The sequence below is a fragment of the Podarcis pityusensis genome (genome assembly GCF_964106645.2).
Source record: "Podarcis pityusensis genome assembly, chromosome: 6".
Taxonomy (NCBI): domain Eukaryota; kingdom Metazoa; phylum Chordata; class Lepidosauria; order Squamata; family Lacertidae; genus Podarcis; species Podarcis pityusensis.
Genome location: NC_138030.1, coordinates 52,721,948 through 52,734,185, shown reverse-complemented (window position 1 = coordinate 52,734,185; position 12,238 = coordinate 52,721,948).

Genomic DNA, 12,238 nt, shown 5'->3' with positions numbered 1-12,238 from the left:
AACACCCCTTTGCTTCTATCCACTGATCTGACATCTTGGTACGACTCAGCCATAGTGCCTTGCATGACACAATGTAAGGCAATTATAAGGAAAATATTATTTTGATCATATGACAAGTCACCATTAGGGACTTAGGGAAGGGAGGGTGGGAATGGGGCTTCACTGATTGGTGTTTTCGGTTTGTATTTTTCATATATAGTCCATTAACACTCTCTCTCTCTCTCTCTCTCTCTCTCTGTGTGTGTGTGTGTGTGTGTGTAATATAAGAGGACTAGAGACCTTTTTTTAAAAAAATGACAGCTCAGAGTCTGGGGCACCATGGTGTGTCTCTTATTCGTGCCTTCTCAGAAGTAAGGCTTGCTTAGTTTAATGGGACTTACTCCCAGGTGATTGCGGATAGGATTGCAGCCTTTGCACTCTTAGGGTTATGACAATGGTCTTAAAGTCCATGTAAATTAGAAACTGGAACAATCTACAGGAAATTCTTGAAGGGGTCAGAGAAACCAACACCCATTTGGTTGCGTGTTTCCTTTTAGAACATTTTATTATGAACTTCCTGTGTTTCTGCTTGTCCCTCACTCGAATGCTATAGCTTCCTTATTGTACAAGGGAGTTGCAGTTTCTACTGACACAGTTCTCCAGCCACTGCCCAGAATAAACTTGTCAAAAAGTAACAGAAAATTCCTGTAGATCAAGGAAGTATACCAGTGATTTACTGAAAAAATCCCCATGTAATGGATGTCCCTGCTGCTGCAATCCCACAAAGGCTGAGTTAACAAAAGTATTCAGGTGCCTTTTGTGGCCCTCCATATATTTCTATAAGATCAAGTGTTTAAATGGTAATACGGTAACTTCTCTTGTCGTTATAGATGCAGTCTGGAAAACGGGTTGAAATTAGTACCTGATGTCAATATCAGATTTGACAAATCCCCCCTCACTCTCCTAATTCTGCATGACCACAAGCAAGAGAGTAAAAGTGCTTGTTTCCTTTTAAAAAAATAATAATTAACTGCAGCTTGTCCTTTTGCCTGTACCATCATTAATTACAGTTTGAAACTAGCCAAGTTAAAACCATGGGTTACAAAGCTGGCTTGTTTCAACAAACCATAGTCAAAATTGCCCCACATTTTAGGATTCAGATATAATACTAAACCACAGTTATACAGAAATGAAAGCAAACTTTGATTCCCCTCCTTCTGCATTTGAGATTCGCTGTGCCTTGCTCCTGTCAAGATAAGCCATTGTTTGTTGTGATGCTCAAACTGTCCCATAGTGTGCAGTCAACTTGTGGGTACAGAGGATTGTGTAGGTAAAGTACCATATTTTTCCGTGTATAAGACTAGGTTTCCCCCCTAAAAAATAATGTACAAAATTTGGGGGCATCTTATACACGGATAGATCTCCCATTTCCTTAAATCGGAGTCCCCCCAAATAAGGGGGCATCTTATACATGGGGGTGTCTTATAAACGGGAAAATATGGTATATCTACTTACTGTGGCTTCACCAAGTTGGTTGGGTAGTTAATTAGTTTAGGCAATTCATTTCATTTCATATGTCATTCAGTTTCTCAGTCCAAGGGTGTGTTCTTTTTCCCACAAACACTATCAATACCATTTTTTCCTATTGTATTTTCTCTCTTACCATTATTACATTAACCAGTGCAAAGCAGCATTAAGAAGCAAGAACTGTGGGTGAAAAAGGTGATAAGGAGTAGAAAAATCAATATATTGTGAGCTAATGGCACTAGGAGCAAACACCTAAGGGCACTTAAAACTGATGCCTGGATAAGATTGGCTTTTGACGGGTGACGTAGCTCAAGGGCACGGCAGCTGGATTGGGTACTGGGTGGCATTTTCTACTAGGCTGCAAGAGCCTGTGGTGTATGATGCATAGGTGGATAAATTGTTATCTATAACAGGAACCCAAACTTTTGCTCTGGTGAATTGGTTTTGCAAATTGGCTAGGTCTGACGCAGGTAATTCAAGCTGGTTTGCATCCATGATAAATATACATAGGTTAATTTATCATAGGCTCAAAGCAGGTAATGTCATTGTAAACGAAGGGGGGAAACTACACTAGAAACAACACCATAATACAACTAAAATAGGTCCAATCTATGGTTAATCCAAGTACAAATAGAGAAATCTTTTTTTTTTTAAAGTAATGTTTATTAGGAGTTTAAAAGTTACAAAAAGAAAAAAAAGAGTTAAACAAAGCAGAACAATACAATACAATACCTAAAAAACAAAAAACACTACTTATCTTAACAAAACAAAAACAAGAACAAAAACAGAATCTGTCAGGGAACTGCCATCGGAAGGAAGGGAAGTGAAAGGGCTCACACAGGTTGGGAGAGACTCAGCAGCTGAAGAGGGAACCAGTAGGGGGAGAGGAGCTGAGCTGAGGGAAAGGGAGCTGGAGGGATGGCTCAGAGACACTTCCAGCGAAAACAGTGGGGAGGTTTCAGGACCTCCTGTAGGGACACCCACTCCTCGCCGGAAACTGTCACGCAGAGAGTCCAGAAGACGTGTTTCCGTTAAGGAGCTTTTATGTTGGAAGCGATTCCGAAAGCAACCACTGTCGGAATCTGCCAGCGACTGACGGAGCCATGTTTAAGGGGCTCCGTTACAGACAGAGGTTTGCAAACTTGACCAAACTCTGAGGGACTAGGATTTTACACACAAGCAGCTCATCGTCCCATCACAGCATTCCGACAGTCTTCGTGAGCAGCTTGTGCAGGAGAAGGCATCATGAGCAACCCAGCCGGAACCGGAGAAGCAGGAGCTGGAGCGGGTCCAAGCCTGGAAGAAAGGTACCGGGTGTTGGAGGTCCAGCTAGCGCTGCAGACGGCGAGGCTTGAGGAGAGGAGGGCTCAGGATGCAGACAAAAAGGGGAAAGACACCCAGCTCGTCAGAAAGGTACCAGGATTGGTGCAGAAGTTGGGGGGGAGCCCAAAGACTATCATGGCTTTCGGACAGAGATGCAATATGCCCTCAATCTGCAGTTTGATGAATTCCCTGACGAGGAATCACGAGTGGCTTTCGTGATTGGGCATCTTGAAAAGGGGGCGAGAGACTGGGTTAGACCCCTGATGGCAGCGAATAGTGACGTCCTAAAGGACACGATGAAGTTCTTTCGCGCCATGGATCTGATGTTTTCCAGCGATATTGAACAGGGAGTGGTCCGCAGACAGTTAATGGCTTGCAAACAGGGGAGCCGATCTGTCCGTGAGTACTGGACTGAGTTCACCATGTTGATCCATAAATTGGGGTGGGATCTATCGGCGGAACCCATTCAAATGCTCTTTGAAGAAGGGCTTTCTTCGGCTGTGAAAGACGAACTTTCCCGGGCGCCCAGGGCGGAGTCTATGGACCAGCTGACCAAATCAGCGCTGACCATAGGAGCGCGCCAGGAGGCGAGAGCATTGGAGAGGCGGGAAGGGAAGGGGGAACGTTGGAAGGAGTTCCGCATTCCAGACATTCCAGAGCCAACTTTCCCGCCGGCAGAGCCGATGGAAATCGGAACAGCGCGCGCGCGCGCAGTTTCAAAGCCCAGTGAGGGGGGAAAGAAGGAGGGAAAAGGCGCCCGGAAATGCTATCTCTGCCAACAGCCAGGTCACTTTGCCAGAGTCTGCCCCCAGAGGAAGGAATGGCAAGGGATGGTAGGAGCTGTGGAGGGAAGAGAGGAAGAAATACCGAAGCAAGTAAAAGCCAACGCCTGGCTGCCACCGTCTGGGCACAGCAGCCAGGCCAAAGAGCAGTGAAAGTGCCCACGCCAGAACCTCCTAAACCCGCCCTAGTGATAGAAGTGGCGCTAGAGCTGCCAAACGGACACCCTCTAAAGATAAAGGCGCTGTTGGACTCAGGCAGCTCCTGCAATTTCATGAGCAAAGAGTTTGCAGCTGAACACCAGATACAGACGATCCCTTTAAGCAACCCCCTGCAGGTGACCACGATCGATGGCAGGGAGCTGTTGGGAGGAGAAGTCAGCTTGCAGACCGTCCCAATGATAATGAAGGTGGCAAGGCACACCGAACTGATAGCGTTTAATGTGGCCACCTTGGGAGGAGCTCCCATTATATTGGGGATGAGCTGGCTAGCGTTACATGATCCGCTGGTGGGCTGGCATCAGAGAGTGGTTTCTTTTGGTTCAGCACATTGCTTAGAACACTGCAAAGAGGGAAAGGGTTTGGCAGGGGCCCAAGCCACCCTAGCAGGGACTGAAGTAACGGAGAACGTGAAGGTACCACGACAATACGCAGATCTCCGCGACGTCTTCAGCGAAAGGGAAGCTGACCAACTACCCCCGCATAGACCCTTTGACTGTCAAATCAATTTACTCCCTGGGGCACAGCTCCCTGTAGGCAAGCTGTACGCCATGTCAGACAGAGAGATGCAGGAGCTAAGAGAGTTCATTGACAAGAACCTGAAGAGAGGGTTCATCAGAGAGTCCAGGGCGGTGGGGGGCAGCCCAGTGTTTTTTGTGGATAAAAAAAACACGAACAAGCCGAGGCTTGTGTGTGACTTCAGGGCCTTAAATGCAGTGTCAGAACCAGTGGCTTTCCCTATGCCCAGGATTGACGACATTTTGACAAGGGTCAGGAAGGGAAAGATTTTTACTAAACTGGACCTAAGGGGGGCGTACAACCTGATACGAATAAGGAAGGGGGATGAATGGAAAACCACCATGTTCACCCCTTTGGGGGCATTTGAATATTTAGTTATGCCCTTCGGCCTACAAGGAGGCTCCGCGTGCTTTCAATCGTTTATGAACCACGTCCTGGGGCCTTTGCTTTACAAGAATTGTGTGGCCTTCTTAGACGACGTGTTGGTGTATTCTGAGAATGAGGAGCAGCATGTGAGAGACGTCAGAGAAGTGTTGAGCAGGCTGCAAGCCAACCAGCTGTGGGTGAAACTGGAGAAGTGTCAGTTTCATACCAAGGAGGTGGAATTCCTGGGGTATCGCCTGTCAGACAAGGGATTGGCCATGGATCCCGGCAAGGTCCAGGCGGTGCTGGAATGGAAAACACCCAAAACAAGGAAGGATGTGCAGAGGTTCCTAGGATTTGGGAACTTCTATCGTAAGTTCATCCGAAACTTTGCCCACCTGACGGCGCCCATTACGGACTGTCTCAGCAGTAAGAAGAAGTTCGTTTGGACTGAGGAGGCGGAGCGAGCATTTGAGGAACTAAAAAGGGCCTTCGCCTCGGAACAACAACTCCTGCATGTGGATTTACAAAAACCGATGAGAGTGGAAACTGACGCATCAGACAGAGCTATTGGGGCGGTGCTTCTGCAGCCAGGGAAGGAGGAGTCAGAGTGGAGACCGTGTGCCTTTTTTTCGCGAAAGCTGAACAAATCCGAGAGGAACTACACGGTGTATGACCGAGAACTACTAGCCATTCATGAGGCGTTCCGGAGATGGAGGCACCTGCTAATTGGCGCACAACATAAGGTGCAAGTGTGCACTGACCACAAGAACCTAGAGTATTGGAGGACGGCACGAGTGCTCAACCAACGGCAAGTGAGATGGGCCCAGGAGTTCTCCAAATTTAACTTTGAGATTTGTTACGTGCCAGGCCCAGAGAACATTAGGGCGGACGCTCTCTCACGCAAACCTGAATATTTGGAGGGGGAGGGAGCACCCGAAGAGAGACATGTCATTCCAGAGGACCGCTGGGTGTGTGGGGCGGCATTGGTGGGACAAAGAGAACTGGTAGAGGAAACAGAGAATGATGAATACGCCCAGAATAAGCTCAGAGGTCTTAGGGGTGAGGGAGAGGAACCAGGGGGTTTCGAGGAAAGAAATGGAGCTTTGTATTACAAAGGGGCACTGTATATCCCTGAAGGAGACTTAAGGGGGAGGGTACTCAAGCAGTTGCACGACAGCCCCACGGCGGGGCATTTTGGACAACACAAAACCATGTGGTTGGTCACCAGGGAATTTTGGTGGCCTAAGGTGAGGGAAGATGTACGGGAGTATGTAAGAGGGTGTGAGCAATGCCAGCGAGCCAAAGGGGAGAGGCGGGCACCGGCGGGGCTATTAGAACCCTTACCAACCCCAGAACGACCTTGGGAGGCAGTGTCGATAGATTTTATGACTGATCTGCCGAAGTCCAAGGGGAAAACAGCCATCATGGTGGTGGTAGACCTACTAACAAAGATGTGCCACTTTGTAGCCTGCTCGCATGCAGTCACGGCGGAAGAGACAGCGAAGTTATTTGTAGAACACATTTTTAGGTTGCACGGGGTGCCATTGAGGGTGGTCTCAGACCGAGGAGAACAATTTACTTCCAGGTTCTGGAGGAAGCTCATGAGCTTACTGCAGGTGGAGGTCAACTTTTCGACTGCCCGGCACCCTGAAACCAACGGGCAGGCGGAAAGAGCAAACGGGGTCCTCCAGCAATACCTGAGGTGTTATGTCAATGACAGAGAGAATGACTGGGTAGAAAAGTTGGCGCTGGCGGAATTTGCCTACAACAATGCCGAGAATGTGTCCACAGGGATGAGCCCCTTCTTGGCTAATTATGGGTGTCATCCCAGGGCTTTCCCAGGGGGAGAAGGGGAGAGATGGGGTGTCCCGGCAGCCGAGCATTTTGTAGAAGAAATGGAAGCAATCCATCGTCAGCTCCAACTCAACTTAGAAAGGGCGAAGGAAGAATACAAGAGGCAGGCAGACAAGAACCGAAGGGAAGGTGAAACCATAAGGGTGGGAGATAGGGTGTGGCTGTCAACCCAAGGGTTGCCGTTCAAAGGAGGTTGTAAGAAATTAAGACCCAGGAGATTGGGTCCCTTTGAGGTCATTCAACAGGTCAACCCAGTGGCTTTCAGGCTCCGGTTACCCAACCACATGAAACTGCACCCAGTATTTCACAGGTCGTTACTGTCACCGTATGAGGGGGGACGAGAAGGGATGGCCACTCGGGGACCGGTCATAGAAGAAAGGGAATGCAGCAGCCATGTGGCAGAAATCCTCGACGCCAGATGGAAGGGGGATCAGGTGGAGTATTTGGTAGCGTGGGAAGGAGAACCGGAGTCAGAAAACACTTGGGTAATGGCAGAAGATATCAATGACGAGGTATTGATAGAAACGTTCCATCAAAGGTTCCCAAGGAAACCTCAGCCTGTGGAGAGGTTCCGGAGGGAATACTTTGGGACCACCGATGAGGAGGAGGAGTTGGAAGGATTCTCGGAATCGGAAGGGGAAGGGGAGATGGACTCTGAGGAGGAGGAGTACTTCGAGACCAGGAACCGCAACAGGTGGAGAGAAGTGTTCGGGACATCGGAAGATGAAGGAAGTTCATTCCGGGGTTTTGCCTCCTCACCGCCCGTAGAGGAGGGGGCGAGAGGGGATGAAGGGGGCCCTGGAGGGGAGGTGGATGTCAGGGAACTGCCATCGGAAGGAAGGGAAGTGAAAGGGCTCACACAGGTTGGGAGAGACTCAGCAGCTGAAGAGGGAACCAGTAGGGGGAGAGGAGCTGAGCTGAGGGAAAGGGAGCTGGAGGGATGGCTCAGAGACACTTCCAGCGAAAACAGTGGGGAGGTTTCAGGACCTCCTGTAGGGACACCCACTCCTCGCCGGAAACTGTCACGCAGAGAGTCCAGAAGACGTGTTTCCGTTAAGGAGCTTTTATGTTGGAAGCGATTCCGAAAGCAACCACTGTCGGAATCTGCCAGCGACTGACGGAGCCATGTTTAAGGGGCTCCGTTACAGACAGAGGTTTGCAAACTTGACCAAACTCTGAGGGACTAGGATTTTACACACAAGCAGCTCATCGTCCCATCACAGAATCAATTAAAAACACATCCAATATTTCCATATCTTGTCTTTCATTTACTTGTTTCGACGACCTCCTCACACCTCCCTTTTTTGTATTCTAGTTCAGTTAGCTATTTCAGCAAATCCTTTCCATCTTTCTCAGTTTTTGTCCTATAATTTATCTTAACACAATCTAACCTTATTTTTTTCCCCTTTAGCCCATTAACAGTCTATTTTTACTTAATTCTTTATAACATTTCTGCTAAAGCCATATAACTTCATTCCAGCATCCTTCTAACATTCATTAATTTTACAGTGTTTCTGTCGATAGTCTTTAAATTTTTTCCAATCTTCTTCCACCGACTCTTCTCCCTGGTCTCGGATTCTGCCAGTCATTTCCGCCAGTTCCATGTAGTCCATCAGCTTCATCTGCCATTCTTCCCGGGTGGGTAAATCTTGTGTCTTCCAATACTTTGCGGTAAGTATTCTTGCTGCTGTTGTAGCATACATAAAGAAAGTTCTATCCTTCTTCATCACCAATTGGCCGACCATGCCCAGGAGAAAGGCCTCTGGTTTCTTCAGGAAGGTATATTTAAATACCTTTTTCATTTCATTATAGATCATCTCCCAGAATGTCTTAATCCTTGGGCAAGTCCACCAAAGGTGAAAGAATGTACCTTCAGTCTCATTACATTTCCAACATTTATTATCAGGCAGATGGTAAATTTTTGCAAGCTTGACTGGTGTCATGTACCACCTATAAATCATTTTCATAATATTTTCTCTTAAGGCATTACATGCCGTAAACTTCATACCTGTGGTCCATAACTGTTCCCAGTCAGCCATCATGATGTTGTGTCCAACATCTTGTGCCCATTTAATCATAGCTGATTTCACCGTTTCATCCTGAGTGTTCCATTTCAACAGCAAGTTATACATTCTTGATAAATTCTTAATTTTGGGGTCTAACAATTCTGTTTCCAATTTTGATTTTTCCACCTGGAAGCCAAGTTTTTTATCCAAATTATATGCCTCCATTATTTGATAATAATGGAGCCAATCTCACACTTTGTCTTTTAATTTTTCAAAGCTCTGCAGTTTTATTCTGTCTCCCTCTTGTTCCAAAATTTCCCAATATTTCGGCCATTTGGCCTCCCAAATAGAGAAATCTTAATCACGTCTGGGAAATAATGTGTAGGTTGGACTTTGTGCTTTCAAGAAGGAAGTTTGAACCAGTGCCACTACATTTTGGGGGGTTGGTGGAGGAGAGATGATGGGGGAAGTGTTGGAAACTTCCATGGGAATACAAAACACCCCAAAATTTTGAGCTTTCATTTAAAAAGCAAGGTTGGCTCCAGCCCTCTCTGAGTTTATACAACTGGATCCCTAACATGGGAAGCAACTTTTGAACTATGAGGAAATCAGTTTGCCCATTGCACTGTACCTTGGGGGAGCCTTTCAGGGGAATATAAACATCTATAAACCCAACCTTACTTAAAAAAAAAAAGTCACAATAACATCTTTATATTGCTATGTACTTCTCTGTTTACAAAAACAGTGAATAATGATCAATCTTATTTTTCAAAAGGGACACTAAAGGCAGAATTCAAAGAGCTGTACACTGTATTTATTTATTTATTTATTTATTTATTTATTTATTCATTCATTCATTCATTCATTCATTCATTCATTCATTGCATTCATTGCATTGCCATCCCATCTTTCCACCAAGGAGCTCAAGGTAGTATGCATAGTTTCTCCTCATTTTATCCTTACAACAACCCTGTGAGGTAGGTTAGGAAGGCTTAGAGTGAGTGGCCGGCCCAAGATCACTCAGTGAGCTTCATGGGGATTCAAACCCTGGTCTCACAGATCCTACTCCAAACTACGCCTCATTGGCTCTTGTATAGAGCTTCCATTCACCTAATGAAGCTTGCCCTCTATATTTCTGACATAGCAATATTATGTGGTTGAAGACTGGAAGGGAAGAACACTGTTCCTCATTTCCATTGCATCTAGCTTAGAAATGTGGTAGCAGAAGAAGACAGGAATAGTGAAAACAGCAACTAGCCAAGTCACAGAGTCAGGAGTGAATTTCTATGCAAGAAGCAATATTTCCTGGTTTAGACTAATCCACGCAGAGCATGATCTTTTGTCCAAACACAGCTAGGCTCACATGTTACATCCCACCAACAGCATCGTGTGGCATTAGATCAGGCACCATCCCTGAATACTGGTCCTGTTAGCTAGGGATTATAGGAGTTGTAGTCCCAAAACATCTGGAGGGCCCAGTTTGCCTATGCCTGGATTAGATCATCTGCTTCTTGTTTGAAAACTGCTCTTCAACCCCAGCAACTGTAAGATTTCAGTTAACCATGTGCTTTGTGGGTTTTCCTTTCTACATATCAACACAGATTGACAAGTTAGTGACACACTGTGTAGCTACCGCAGGAGTTGTGTCATGAGGTCCATCGATATTGTTACAGCAACCTGCATATTATACGAAACATTCTCATGCATCCAAGATTTATTTACATTCTTGGCTCCCACTGCTGTTATGATCTGATTTTTTTCATTACATAATGTCTCCAAAGATAATCTCCATATCACGGGTACGTGGCCTTCTGCCAAGCTCTGTTTTCCAGCATTACACCCCAACCTTCCAACTACCAGTAACTAAAATGCTGCTTGAATACATTTCTACTATCCCTCTGCTTATTTGCAGGAATGATGCACCAGCAGTGTGGCATAGGAGTTAGAGTATCAGGCTGCAGAGATTCAGGGTCAAGTCTCCACTCAGCCATGAAATTCCCTCACTGACCTTGAACCAAGTGATCTCTCCACCTAACCTGCCTCTCAGGGTTGTTGTGAGGATAAAACAGAGAGGATAAAACAGAGAGGGAAGGAGCCACATGGACCACCTTAAGCTCCTGAGAGAGAGAGAGAGAGAGAGAGAAAGAATAGAATAGAATAGAATAGAATAGAATAGAATAGAATAGAATAGAACAGAATCAAAATCTAATAAAATAAATGCCACTATGAATGGATGGCAGAATTTAACAAATGGATGTAAATACATAAGCAGAACAGTTTCCGTACACACAGCAGCAAATACTTGGCAAGCAAAGTCAGCCCCTTTGTGAACTATTGGAATTTGTGTTGTGGACATGTGGACCTATCTGCACTCTCCATTTAGAGCAGCAACAAGCATGGCTTCCCCTGAAGAATCCTGTGAACTGTAGTTTGTGAAGGGTTCAGAGAGTTGTTAGGAGGCCCCTATTCCCCCTCACAGAGTCTCTCTTCCTGGGAAACTCTAGAAAGTGTAGCTCTGTAAAACCAAATTCAAAAAGCACCAACTTTTTGATGCAAAGTTCTGGGGAGTGTAATGAAGAGCACACACCCAATTCTCCTGTTTAAAAAGCGGACATGGTTTGCCCAAAATGGTGGGCAAATCACCAAGGTCTGAAGGGCCAGATTAGATCTGTGGGCCCAGGGCTCCACACCACTGGTCTACACAGACTGATAGCATCCCTCCAGAATTTCCATCACAGATTTCTCCCACCTCTTTCTGGAGATGCTGGAGACTGAACTTCGAACCATCTGAATGCAAAGCAGATGCTCTGCAAATAAGCTTCAGTCCTTTTTCTTAATTATTAGGGATAATGGCAGCTGTGGTCCAGAAACACCGGAAAGACTATAGGTTCACCACACAGACTGCTACAAGGCATCGGAACCACAGTGTTGTTTTTCTATAGTCCTGCCTGTTGCCATAATATTTCTTCTCAGCCTCTTCATGAAAGAGCTTGTTTTCTAAATGGCGAGGAACTGTAGGCAAGCATGAGTTTTAACATCAAACTGAACTGATCCTGCTGCCTCAAAGTGTTTTGTTTTTTACAAATGCCCTACTGGAACAGCTACATGAGAAGACAAATTTGATGGCTGATTCGATTAGAAATTTTGAACAGGCAGTGGGAAATTTTGAACAGGCAGTGGGAAAATATGTGGAGCCCACCCAGGAATTAAATCAGGAGTGTGCCGTGACAGAACAGGCCCAACAGCAACATGAGCTTTTGGATTTGACAAATGAACTTGGAAAAAGCCAGATTTGGAAAGAAAAAGTTTGGTTTGGTTTGGAAATGGGGGGCTGGATAGACCCCCCTATGCAGGGATGTTTGGACTTTTCAAGTCTGGCAATGGGCCGTGAGATGTCTGGGATTGTGGGGGCTCCTAATTTTGGAGGGATTTTGAAACATGTTTTTAAATACCACATGGAATTTAGTGTGGATTATGGAAAAGGGGCTGATCTGTCGAGAAGGGTTAAAAATATTGTTAAGCTGGAGTTCCCACGAGTGAAACGAGCAGGAGACAAGGGAAAATACAGTTACAAATATGAAGAAGAGCTGCGGAAGGGACATGGAAGAGACTTAAGGGCCTTGGATATAAGGTTACCAGGTTAATGCGCTAGATCGATGGGATAAT